At 35.9% G+C, this 12,046-nt stretch overlaps 1 pseudogene; it reads right to left on the bottom strand.

Moving 5' to 3' along the window:
- Positions 1–416: 416 nt before the first annotated feature.
- Positions 417–535, bottom strand: LOC112469725 (annotated as a pseudogene).
- Positions 536–12,046: the final 11,511 nt, after the last annotated feature.

The following is a 12,046-nucleotide window of genomic DNA, read 5'->3' as shown; positions in this document are numbered from 1 at the left end:
CTTATTTCTGTTTAAAAACATTTTTTTTTAAATTTACATACAGTAAATTTGACTGTTTTTGTATGTATAGTTCCATTAAAAATTTGTGTAACCACCCCCAAAATCAGGGTACAGATGGCTGCACTGCCCCCCCTGCCCCAAATAGATCCTATACATATTTTGTTAGATTTATATCTAAATATTTCATTTTTGGAGCTATTGTACATCATATTGTATTTTTAAATTTTGATTTTCAGTGTTCATTGTAATATATAGAAATATGATTGATTTTTGTGAGGCGATTGTATCCTGAGGCCTTACCGACTCACTTATTAATTCTTTTTTTTTTTTTTTCAGGCGAGGCAACCCTCGGTTGACCTCACAGATTGCAAGGACTTTGCCAGCTTACAATCCCTTATTTTTTATTATTTTTTTTAAACCTACAGCTCCTAGTCTTCCTAGGTGGTCTCTCATCCAAGTACTCACCAGGCCTAACCCCGCTTAGCTTCCGAGATCAGACGGGATCGGGCTCGTTCAGGGTGGCATGGCAGTAGACTTATTAATTCTTATTTATTTTTCAGATCATGTCATCTATGAATAGGGGCAGTTTTATTTCTCTATTAAATATGTATTTTTTTTACCTTTTTTCCAGCTTTATTGAAATATAATAGACAATTAGTTGCTCATATTTATATTGTACAATTCATTGACTTTTTTAAATTATAGTTGGCAGACAATAATATATTAGTTTCAGTTGTGCAGCATAGTGATTCAAGCTCAAGTGATCACCCCACTAAGTCTAGTACCCCTGTTACCTCTTATGTATTTATTATAATGTTGACTATTTTCCTTATGCTATATTTTATGTCTCCATAACTATTTTGTAACTATCCGTTTGTATTTCTTAATCCCTTTGCCCTTTTTCACCATCCTCCCCAACCTCCCTCCCATCTAGTAGCCCTCAAAATATTCTCTGTATCTATGAGCATGTTCCCGTTTTTGTTGTTATTGTTGTTTATTTTGTTCTTTAGATTCCACAAGTACGTGAAATCATGTGGTATTGGTCTTTCTCTATATGACTTACTTCATTCAGTGCAATACCCTCTAGGTCCACCAAGGCAATATCTTTTCCATCTCCTTCCTTTTAGTCTGTGTGTGTCTTTTAATCTGAAATGAGTCTCTCGTAGGTAGCATATGTAGGGGTCTTGTTTTCTTATTCATTCAGCCATCTTTTTCTTATTCATTCATACACTGTGTGTTCACCTCCCATAGTTAGACTTCTTTCTGTCACCACATATTTCACACCTTTTACCTCATCTACCTTCCCCCTACCCCATACCCCTACCCTCTGGTAACCACTAGTCTATAGTCTATGTCCATGAGTCTCTGTTCATTTGTTGCTTTTAGGTTTATAACTCACATACAAATGATAGCATGTGATTTTCAACTTTTTCTGTCTGGCTTATTTCGCTTAACCTTTGGCATTTTAATTATGATGTGTCTTGGTGTGGGTCTCTTGGGGTTCCTGGTTTTTGGGATTCTCTGAGCTTCCTGGGATTTTATGTCTATTTCCTTCACCAGGGTAGGGAAATTTTCCAACATTATTTCTTCAAATAGCTCTTCAACATCTTTTTTCCTTCAGGTACCCCTATGACACAAATATTTTTACTTTTAATAGTGTCCCATATGCTCCTTAAATTATTATTATAGTCTTAGCATCTTTTTTTTTTTTTTTTTTTGCTATCGGGTGTCCTTGGCTTTCTCATCCTCTATGTAGGTCATTTGATCCTCTTCTTTATTCACGTTGTTTATTCCATTTAATATACTCTTTATCTCAGATAATGTGTTCTTCATTTCTGAGTGGTTCTCTTTTATAATTTCCATTTCCATTTTTATGTTTTTTATCTCTTTGTTGAAGTTCTCACTGAATTCATCTACACTTCTTATAAGTTCATTGAACATCTTTATAACCAGTGTTTTAAATTCTCTATCTGTTAGATTACTTGACTCCATTATATCTGAATCTTTGTTCTGTTTTCTCACATGGTTTCTGCTTCGTTGTCTTCCCATTTTGGCTGCTTTTCTGTGTCTGTTTCTATGTACTAAGCAAAGCTCCTAAGTCTCCAGGTCTTATTAACATGGTTTCGTGTAATAGGTGGTATCCAGTGGTACAGGGGTTCAGCTGCCAACCAAGTTTAGCCTGAGCCTCTGTCCCTCCGGAGCCACCTGTTAAGATTCAGCAAGCAATCCATAGATGCTGTGCTTATGATTGCCTCAAGAAGCTATGCCAGAAATTGAAGTCAGCTGCCACCAGTATGAGTCTTGGAGCTACTCAGCAAGTTGCGCAGGACTCACTGAGGACACAACTGGATGTGGCTTGGATAGGGCTGCAAGTTGGGGGAGGTGGAATTTCAGGGAATCCCCTGAGCAGAGTGACCTCTTATCCAATTTGATGACATCTCAGTTATGGTGGGTGCTGCATCCACACACTCGGAGGAGGTGAGGGCTCAACAGAAGAACAATGGATACTGCCAGCACTTATGCCCAGGAGAAAGCCTTGCCTCCAGCCCTTGCTCTGACAACTCAGCAATGCCATGCAAATTTCTGGGGCCCCCTAAGCAGCTGACCTGGTGCTGGTTCTCAGAGCAAGTGAGTCTGTCACTGCGAAAGTCCAGTTGTGGTCACAGCCTCTTTAAGAGGAGTGTCTGCAGCTGCCAGCTGCAGCTGCTGTAGCCTCTGTCTCACTCTGCTGCTCAGGACCTGGCAGCTTCACGTCTTTTCCCTCTTCTACTTTCTACCATTACAGGGTGATTTCTTATTTCTTCCTCTAGTCGTAGGACTTCTGTTCATTCCTAGGCAACTCTACTTGCTGTTTGCTCCATATTTCCGTTACAACTTTGATGTGGTCGCAAGAGCAGGGGAACAAAGTTTGTATCATCTACACCATTTTGCCTGGTCTCCTTGTTCATCATTTCTATTTCTTGCCGATTGCACTGGCTAAGACTTCTGGATATTGAATAGGACTGGAAAGAATGGACGTCTTTGCCTTGTTCCCAGTATAAGGGATAAAATATTAAACTTACATCATTAACTACGATGTTAGCTGTAGGATTTTTGTAGATGCCTTTTATCAGGTTGAGGAAGTTCCTTTGTATTCCTAGTTTGTTGAGAATTTTTGTCATAATGGATGTTGATTATTTCAAATGGCTTTTTTCATCAATTGAAACGATCGTCGTATTTTTTCTTAAGAATGTTAATGTGATGGATTACGTGATTGCGTTTGAAACATGAACCAGCCTTACATTCCCTGAATAAACCCCACTTGGTTGTAGTATACTGTTCTTTTTATGTATTGTTGGATTCAATATACTGATATTTTGTTGAAGATTTTTACATCTATGTTAATGAGAGATATTGGTCTTTAATTTTTCTTTCTTTTACTATCATTGTCTGGTTTTGGTATCAGTGTGGTGACCTCTGGCTTCGTAAAATGAAGTAGAAACTGTTCTCTACACTTCTATTTTCTGAAGGAGATTTATAGAATTTGAGTAATTTTTTTTCTTTTTTAATTAATACATTTATTTTTTGAGGTATAATTGACATATTGTATTAGTTTTAGATGTACAACATAATTATTTGATATTCGTATACACTATGAAATGATCACCACATTAAGTCTAGTTACCATCCTTCACCAAATATAGTCACATAATATTTTTCTTGTGATGAGATCTTTTAAGATTTACTCTTTTAGTAACTTCCAAATATGCCATACAGTATTATTGACTGTAGTCACCATGCTGTACATTACATTCCATGACTTATTTATTTTGTACCTGGAAGTTTATACCTTTTGACCCATTCACCCATTTCCTCCACTCCCCCACCCCTGCTTCCCCTCTGGCAATCACCAATCTGTTCTCTGTATGTGTAAGCTTGGTTTTGTTGTTGTTTGTTTGTTTTACAATTTAGATTTCACATGTAGATGAGAGTGTATGGTATTCTTTCTTCTTCTGTCTGACTTATTTCACTTAGCATAATGATCTCTAGGTCCATCCATGTTGTCACAAATGACAAGATTCCATTCTTTTTTATGGCTGAGTAGTATTTTGTTGTGTATATGTGTATGTATGCATATACATACATACATACACGTACACACAAGTACTTCTTTAACCATTATTCATCCATTGATGGATACTTAGGTTGTTTTATATCTTGGCTATTATAAATAATGCTGCAATGGACATGTAATTTCTTTTATAAATGTTTGGTAGATTTCACCAGAGAAGATATTTGGGCCTGAAGATATATATTTTTGAAAGGTGTTTAACTTAATTCCGTAATTGTTGTTTTAGAACTGCTCAGATTCTCTATTTCATCTTGTATGATTTTTGTTAGTTTGTGTTTTTTGAGAAATTTGTCTATTTTATCTCATTAGTCAAATTTATATAGAGTTGTATGTAGCATTTCTTTAACCTTTTGATGTCTTTGTGGTCTGTAGTGATATCTCTTCCTTAATTTTTGGTATTGGTAATTTGTATCTTCTCTCTTCTTTCTTTGTGTCTTGTTAAAGGTTTATTAATTTTATTTATCTTTTCAAATAATCAGCTATTTTTTCACTACTTTTCTCTATTTTTGTTTCAATTTCATGGATTACTGTCCTTTATTGTCTCCTTCTTTTGGCTTGCTTTGGTTTTATTTTGCTATTCTTTTTGAGTTACTTAAGGTGAAATCTCAGATTGTCTATTTGAAACCTGTTTTGTTTTTTTTACCTCAGTATTTAGTGCTATAAATGTCCCTCTAGCACTGATTTAGAGGTATCCTGCAAATTTTGATGTGTTTTATTTTCATTTTCATTCAGTTTAAATTTTAAAAAATATTTTCCTTGAGACTTCCCCTTTGAACCATGATTATTTAGAAATGTATTGTTTAATTTTCAAGTGTTTAGAGGATTTTTCTATTATCTTTCTATTACTGATTCTAGTTTAATTCTACAAAGTTCAGAGGTCTTATTTGCATGATTTTAAATCTCTTAAGGTTTTTTTCTTTTATTAAGGTTACATCTAAATGATTAGTGAATAGTCTATGTGCACTTGAAAAAAATTTTATTTTGCTTTATAAAGTGAATGTTTTCTAAATATAATTAGATCTAGTTGGTCGATAGTATTACTCAGTGCTTCGATATCTTTGCTGATTTTTTATATACCAATTTTATCTATTACCTAGAGAGGATTGTTGAAGTCTCCAAACATAATTATATTTTTTTCTATTACCTTTTTCAGTTTTTTTATTTTCTGCTTCAAATATTTTGAGTCTGTGTTGTTAATTGCATACACATTAAGGAATGTATGTCTTCTTGGGGAAATTGACTTTTTTATCATTATATAATTCCCTCATTTCTGGTAATTTATTTTGCTCTGAAGTTAACTTGTATGATATTAATATAGCCACTTCATCTCTCTTTTATTGTTCATTAGCGTTTGCACAATATATTCTTTTATCCTTTTCTTTTAACCTATCTATATTGTTATGTTTGAACTGAGTTTCTTATAGATAGATAGCATATAGTTGGGTAGTTTTGTTTTTCTGTTCCAACAATCTCCATCTTTTAATTTGTATGTTTAGATCATTTATGATGAATGTAATTATTGATATGTTTGGATTTAGGTGTACCATTTTATTATTTGTTTTTTTGTTTGTTCTCCATATCTTTTGTTTCTTTGTTTCTCTTTTCCTGCTCGTTTTGGATTATTTGACTATCTTTAGTACTCCATTTTAATTCTGACTTGTTTTTTAAGATGATAATCTTGGTGATTTTTTTGAAATCTTGTCACAGGAAATATTGTTTGTTAGTATTTAAAGACTTTCCATTCCTTTTAATTGAAATAGTAATAGCAGTTATGATTTAGTGGGTACTTGACATTTGTTCTTTCCATGCCTAATCTATAATCTTGTAACAATGCTGCAAGATGAAGTAATTTAAAAAATTATAGTTTAATAAAACTGAAAATTAAAGGTTTTTTTTTTTTTTCTCAAAGTCATCTTAATGGTAAGGAGAGAAGCCAGGAAGCCACCCCCTGTCTAGCTCCAAAGACTATGTATGTTCTTTCCGTGGCAACTTTCATAGGTTGGGTATGTATGACTTCGAGATATAGAATTTTACTAATTGTCATGGCTATTGACATAAAATATGAAATTATCTGACTGCTAAATGACGAATGCAAGACACATTTTGTATCACAGCAGATAATCCATTTTCTCTCAGCTTCATGCTTCATGTACAAAGACTTTCTTGTTGTTTTTTCCTGTGACCAGGAAACTCACAGATTACAATACTTAATTAATTTTCCCTGATGATCTGTCTACAGCTATAAATAATACCATATTGCTAGTTTGGATCTACTATAGATAGTTTAGTTATATTTGATCATTTGGCTTTTCTTTTGCTTCAGATGGTGTATCTCAGTGTCTCTTGAGCCTTATTGTTATGTTGGAATAGTATAGTTAATGCAATGGTCTACTTTTTGCTTTTTTATTGGATCATAGAGCTCCATAAAAAGCGAATGGTATATATTTACTTTTGATGTTGTTAAGCCTTAGGACTCTACCAGTGGCTGTTTTATAATGTCTGTTATATTTGTCAAGTAGACAGTGTTATCAAGAATCGGCACTTGCCGTTTATGCTGGATATTCAAGCTCTAAGAGATTGTACAACCATATACTCTGTAAGTTTTGCATTTTTCAGGAACTTTGGGTTATGTAATAGAGATGGCCTGTGCTCAGTTCTTGTGTGTCTCTAAATCCCTGCTGATTTCTCTAGGAATTCTGTTTCCTGCCACCAGCATCCACCACCTGTTCTTTTGTAGTATCCTCTGCAGGTCTTTTCTCTCCAACAATTCCAGATTCACTGCCCTTTGGCACCTCCTTGAACTCAGGGACTTGGGTTTTCTCTGCATGCAGCAGGAAGTGTACTGTACGTGTTGATATGGGGCGGCAGTACTTCACCTAGATCCTATCAGGTCCTTTCAACCCCATCAGCCCACAATTCCTTGAAACTGAAGCGCATTAATCTTTGTGTCCTGCTGAGACTCAGGAGAGTGTCTCTATATAGTGTTAAGCATCTAAATAGATGCTTAAATGAATGATAAATTTCTTGAAAGCATAGGGGAAAAGTCCTGCTAGCATGAATCCCTGCTACCTCCCAGGGACTTGTCCCTCTGCTGTAAAGTTGGCCCATCCTCCTTGCAGTGCTTCTTGGCTGCTGATTTTCCAACAGTGACTCTACACCTGTTTCATCTTACAATATTTATTGGGAAAGTATTTTGACCACTTATTATAGTCAGGTATTATCAGTGACAAGCCATTTTCTTTGAATTAGCTCAGTGAGGAGTATTCATAACGGCATTAAATGAAATCCTTCAGAGGCTTCTTATGGCCAGCTGGACCCGACAGCCACATTCAGTCCCAGGGTTTGAACATAGAGTGGATTGTGGTTTTGGTCTATTCCAAGCAGCTATGCTGCTGCTGATTCTCATACTAATAAATGGGGCTTAACAAATTCTACTAAGTAAAAGTAGCAGGAGAATTTACAGCTGTGTTTTCAGTGTATTAAATGAGATAATATAGTGCCTAGAACACAGTGAGCAGGCAGTAAATGTTAGCTGTTATGACTCTGGACACCACTACCAAGAAAACAGATGGGGGCTGGGAGGGAAATATATTTTCAAGGGTTAGTAGAAAATAAAGTCATATAAATAATTACTTTGTTTGAAGTTAGGAATAGGAAAATTATGCCAAAAACAGAAAATCACTTTAATAAAAATCAGAGGCATGGAAATAGAGTGAGTAGAATTGATAGAAAGCTAAATAAGCAATGTGCATTTCTTAACATCTGTTTAAAAACATGAATTACATGCTTATGCAATCACCTAAAAAAATTTCACACACTTAATCAAATCACATTGTCTCAAACTGCTGCTCCAAATCTTTGAGATACACCAAAACAACATCTCCAACAACATGGTACGTAGAAAATTACGATTATGACCCTATGCAATTATTTCAAAGGTTTTGGGTAAATGCAGAAATCTCCATTGAAATTTGAAGTTATGAAACGCATAATACGTAGCTCTGTGATTCCATCTTGGCTTTGAAATACCACCTGTGATGCTATCAAGATGCCTAAACTTCTGTGACATGTGTAGAGAAACTTTCATTAACTCCAAGATCTGGACCCTTTTCACAAAATATCTTTTCTTGGCTTCCTGTTGTCACTATTTCTTTGCTTTTGTTATTACTATGAAAATATTGTCCTTGACTAACTTTAAACTAAGTGATCAGCTTTAGTTTTAATAATGCCTTTCAAAGTGCTACTTTATTCATATTAATTTTGGATGTTCCTATCTTTCATAACTTGAGTTTATAAGCCTGGAAATGGAATTTTATAGCACATGATGTCTGTTGGTGATTATCTTTTATTCATGGGTGGATAGAATGCTAATTCTTACACAGCCTGTGAGCAGGAGCATGATCTTAGCAGCAAGCCATGCTGGGTCATCGGCTGAGAGAGCAACATCACTAGGTTTAAAAAAATTTTTTTTTAAAATTTTTATATTTTTAAACCACTTTATTGAGGTATGATTGACAAGTAAAAAGCTATACATACTTACAACTCAATTTAACAACTCACTGAGTTTGGGGGTATATCTGTGAAAACATTACCACCTTCAAGACCACAGACATGTTCATCACCTCCCAAAGTTTCCTCTTGCCATTACAATTACTATTATTATTATTATTGTTACTACTACTTTGTGTTTATGTGTGTGTTGTAAGAGCACTTAACATAAGATCTACTCTCTTAGAAAATTTTAAGTACATCATATGATATTGTTAGCTAGATAGTAGCTCTCTTGAATGAGATTTTATTAGAACAAGATTGAAGGAAAATTCAAATGGAAGAGAAGGTTAACCGCAGCACAGAATTTCTGATGGAGACTGCTTTAAAGGTGGTGGCCATGAGATGTTTCTGGCCTACACTGTGGGGAACAGACTAGTGACCTCATCAGGCTGAAGCAGCTCACGTGAATGAGCGCCATAATGAGTTTGGAGCTAATTTTGCCCTGGGTCGGAGATAGTGTGGTAGGATGGCATCTTTCCACCTCTATCCAGTAAAAAGGTGGCAGTATTTCACTCCAGCAAGAAGTTAGACAGAAATAATATTTTTGCTTTATTAGTACACCTCTGAAATAGTTTAAGGGAGTTTTCAATAAACACATCCTGACTAGGGGAAGTTGGCATAAAGCAAGATAATTAGTAAACTTTCTTAGATAACTTATGGTATAAGGAAAAGCCCAATTTTTCCCCTGAATTTATTGGCTGGCTAGGGCCAATTATATTTATATTTTAATGCACAGAAAAATATCATTAACTTTTTTTAAATCAGGGACACAAATAAATAAACAATGACAATAAAAATCCACAATCATTTTTTATAAAAAAGCAGTATTTTTTAAATGAAAATAGAAGACAATAGTTTATCTCAATGAATTAAAATTAATGTGAACTTACCTTTTTGACACTTACTGTAGCAACATATTATTTAGCAAAAATAACTTTCTTCCTTTGGATTTAGAAGCAGCGCTTAAATAGAACTGCTAATTGACACTTAGTGAAAAACAATTTATGGTACATTTTATTTTCTCATTGCTATAAAACTGGTTTAAAAATAATGAGTCTATTAAAAGGATATGACCTGGATCATAAAATGTACTTATTAGAGTTGTTTGATAAATCATAAAGGGGAGATTCTCACCTCTTGATAAGAATAAGACACCACAATGAGAAAGCAGGACATAGGTGGGGTGTGACAGGTCTCCTGGCAGCACATAGCTCAATCTCTCTCTGTGTCTCTCTCTCTCCTTCCCTTGCTTCCTCCCTCTCCCTCTTTTCCTCCCTCCTTCTTTCCCTCTCTCTCTCTCTCTCTCTCTCTTCTTCCCGTCTCCCTTCCTCCCTCCTCTCTCCCTACATCTCTCTTTTTCCAGGTGTCAGAAAATAGCATATTTCTGAATTACCAGCCTCCCTCACATCTCCTGCTTTTTAGTTTCCAATCTGTTGCTCAGACACAGTGAAGCTATGTCAGAGTAGGAACAAGATCCTGTCCAGGTATCCTCCTGAATTCTGACAGGCCCAGAGGATAGAAAAGGTATCCCCAGGATTATAGCAGTCAAATTCCTGGCTAGAAATGCCTCTCTTGGGGCCACACTAGTACAGGAACTCATTTATGTATTCATCCATTCATTCTTTTCTTTGTTCATTCCTCAAATGTGCCTTGAGCATCTATAACATTTCAGGTCTTGTGCAGGGTAGTGTGAACTCAACAGTGAACACAGCAGACATGGTCTCTACCATTGTGGAGCTTGAAGATGAGAAGAGGAAATGTGCTTAAAGTCTTGGGGGTGGATGGGGGGAGGATATAGAGTACAGTGAGAACTTGATACCATGAGAACACAGAGAAGAAATAAGAATCCAATGATTGAGAACCCCAGATGCCACAATGGTTGGGGAAGCAGGTGATGGGAGATCCGAATTCCCTAAGGGAGTTGCAAACCCAACTGGAGAGTGTTTTACTGATCACTGGCTCTGCTATCAACAGGATTCTGGACCAAGAAAGAACCAGCTACTGCAACCTCAAGGAGCTATAGAGGTGCTAGAGACCCACTGAATGAGCAGGGCCTTGGGGGCAGATGGAAGAGGCTGTAAGAGTTGAGACCTCTAACACCACAGCAGGTTTGTCCCTTGGACAGAATAACTGGGCAGCCATCCTGGACTTGCAATGTTTCTGTCTTAAACAGTTTCCCGAGGGTGCAATGAAAGATATAATAGTATGGCCCCTTTTCATGTGTGTTACCTTGAGCAGCCCTGACACTGGTTATGTTCCCTGGGAAGCTCACACCTTTCTGGGATGGCCCTCACCACAGTGATATATGGTGGGTGGGTTTAGCTCATTGCCTGGACAAAAACAAGATGGCCAGTTGCACCATAGCAGTCTCAGTTCTGGGAGCAGGTAAGACCTACCACATCACTGGAAGTCCCAGCTAGGGTCCAGAGGACCAGGCAAAGGAGATGCCTCTGAGAATCCATCTTCCTTGTTACCATAATGTCACAAAATCTGTACCCTTTCTTGCCATACAGCTACACATCTTCACAAGAAGTTGTGAGAGAGAAATGAATATGAGAGATTAAGCATTTTGCCTAGAAAACAATGTTATTCTTCAAGGACAGTTCACATTATGAGATTGTACTAAGACTATGGAATTGGACTAAATTATTTTTTTTCTCCATTAGCTTGTGAATGGATCCACACATGACTCATAAAGAAGCCATATTTCTTCATATATATCAGTGTAGTTAATTAATTTTATAACCCCCACTATTTGTATAATGGAATATTATGCATCTACTTAAAATGATGACTTAGGTCTATAATTAGTAACTTAGAAAGCTATCTATGATATGTGAGAGTGAAAAAAGCAGCTCTGAAATCTTTAAGTCTGCTTTGATTCCATTTATATAAAACTGTGTGTATGTACTCATGTGTAAAAGGTAGTCTGGAAAAGTATTCACCAAAATATTAACATAAGTTATCTCTGGGTGATGATATCAGATGACTTTATTTTTTCTCTCACTTTTTTGACTTCATGCTTTCCTGAATTGTCTTAATATATTTCTATGATGAGAATATTTTTTATACGAGCTATTTTCATATTAAAAAACAAAATAGTAACTTTTGGGAGTTGAGTCATTATTTACTAAATTCTCTCCAGATTATCTTTTTGCTTGGAGAGGAAGCTAGAATCTTTTCAAGAGATGGATTGCCTAGTTGAGCAGTTTCTATAAGCAGTTTTTATCTCTTGCTAAGATGCTACCTGATAACTTCCGATAGCCAACCATGCTACACGACTATAATTCCCCCATATGAAGAAATGGTCTGTCTTTGACATTATTGTGGCAGACACTTCATGGAGTCCTGAGATACTGGCCCTTCTCATATACTAGTAACTGA

This window comes from Pteropus alecto, unplaced genomic scaffold (genome assembly GCF_000325575.1).
Source record: "Pteropus alecto unplaced genomic scaffold, ASM32557v1 scaffold86, whole genome shotgun sequence".
NCBI classification, from domain to species: domain Eukaryota; kingdom Metazoa; phylum Chordata; class Mammalia; order Chiroptera; family Pteropodidae; genus Pteropus; species Pteropus alecto.
This window is presented reverse-complemented; position numbering and strand designations above follow the sequence as displayed.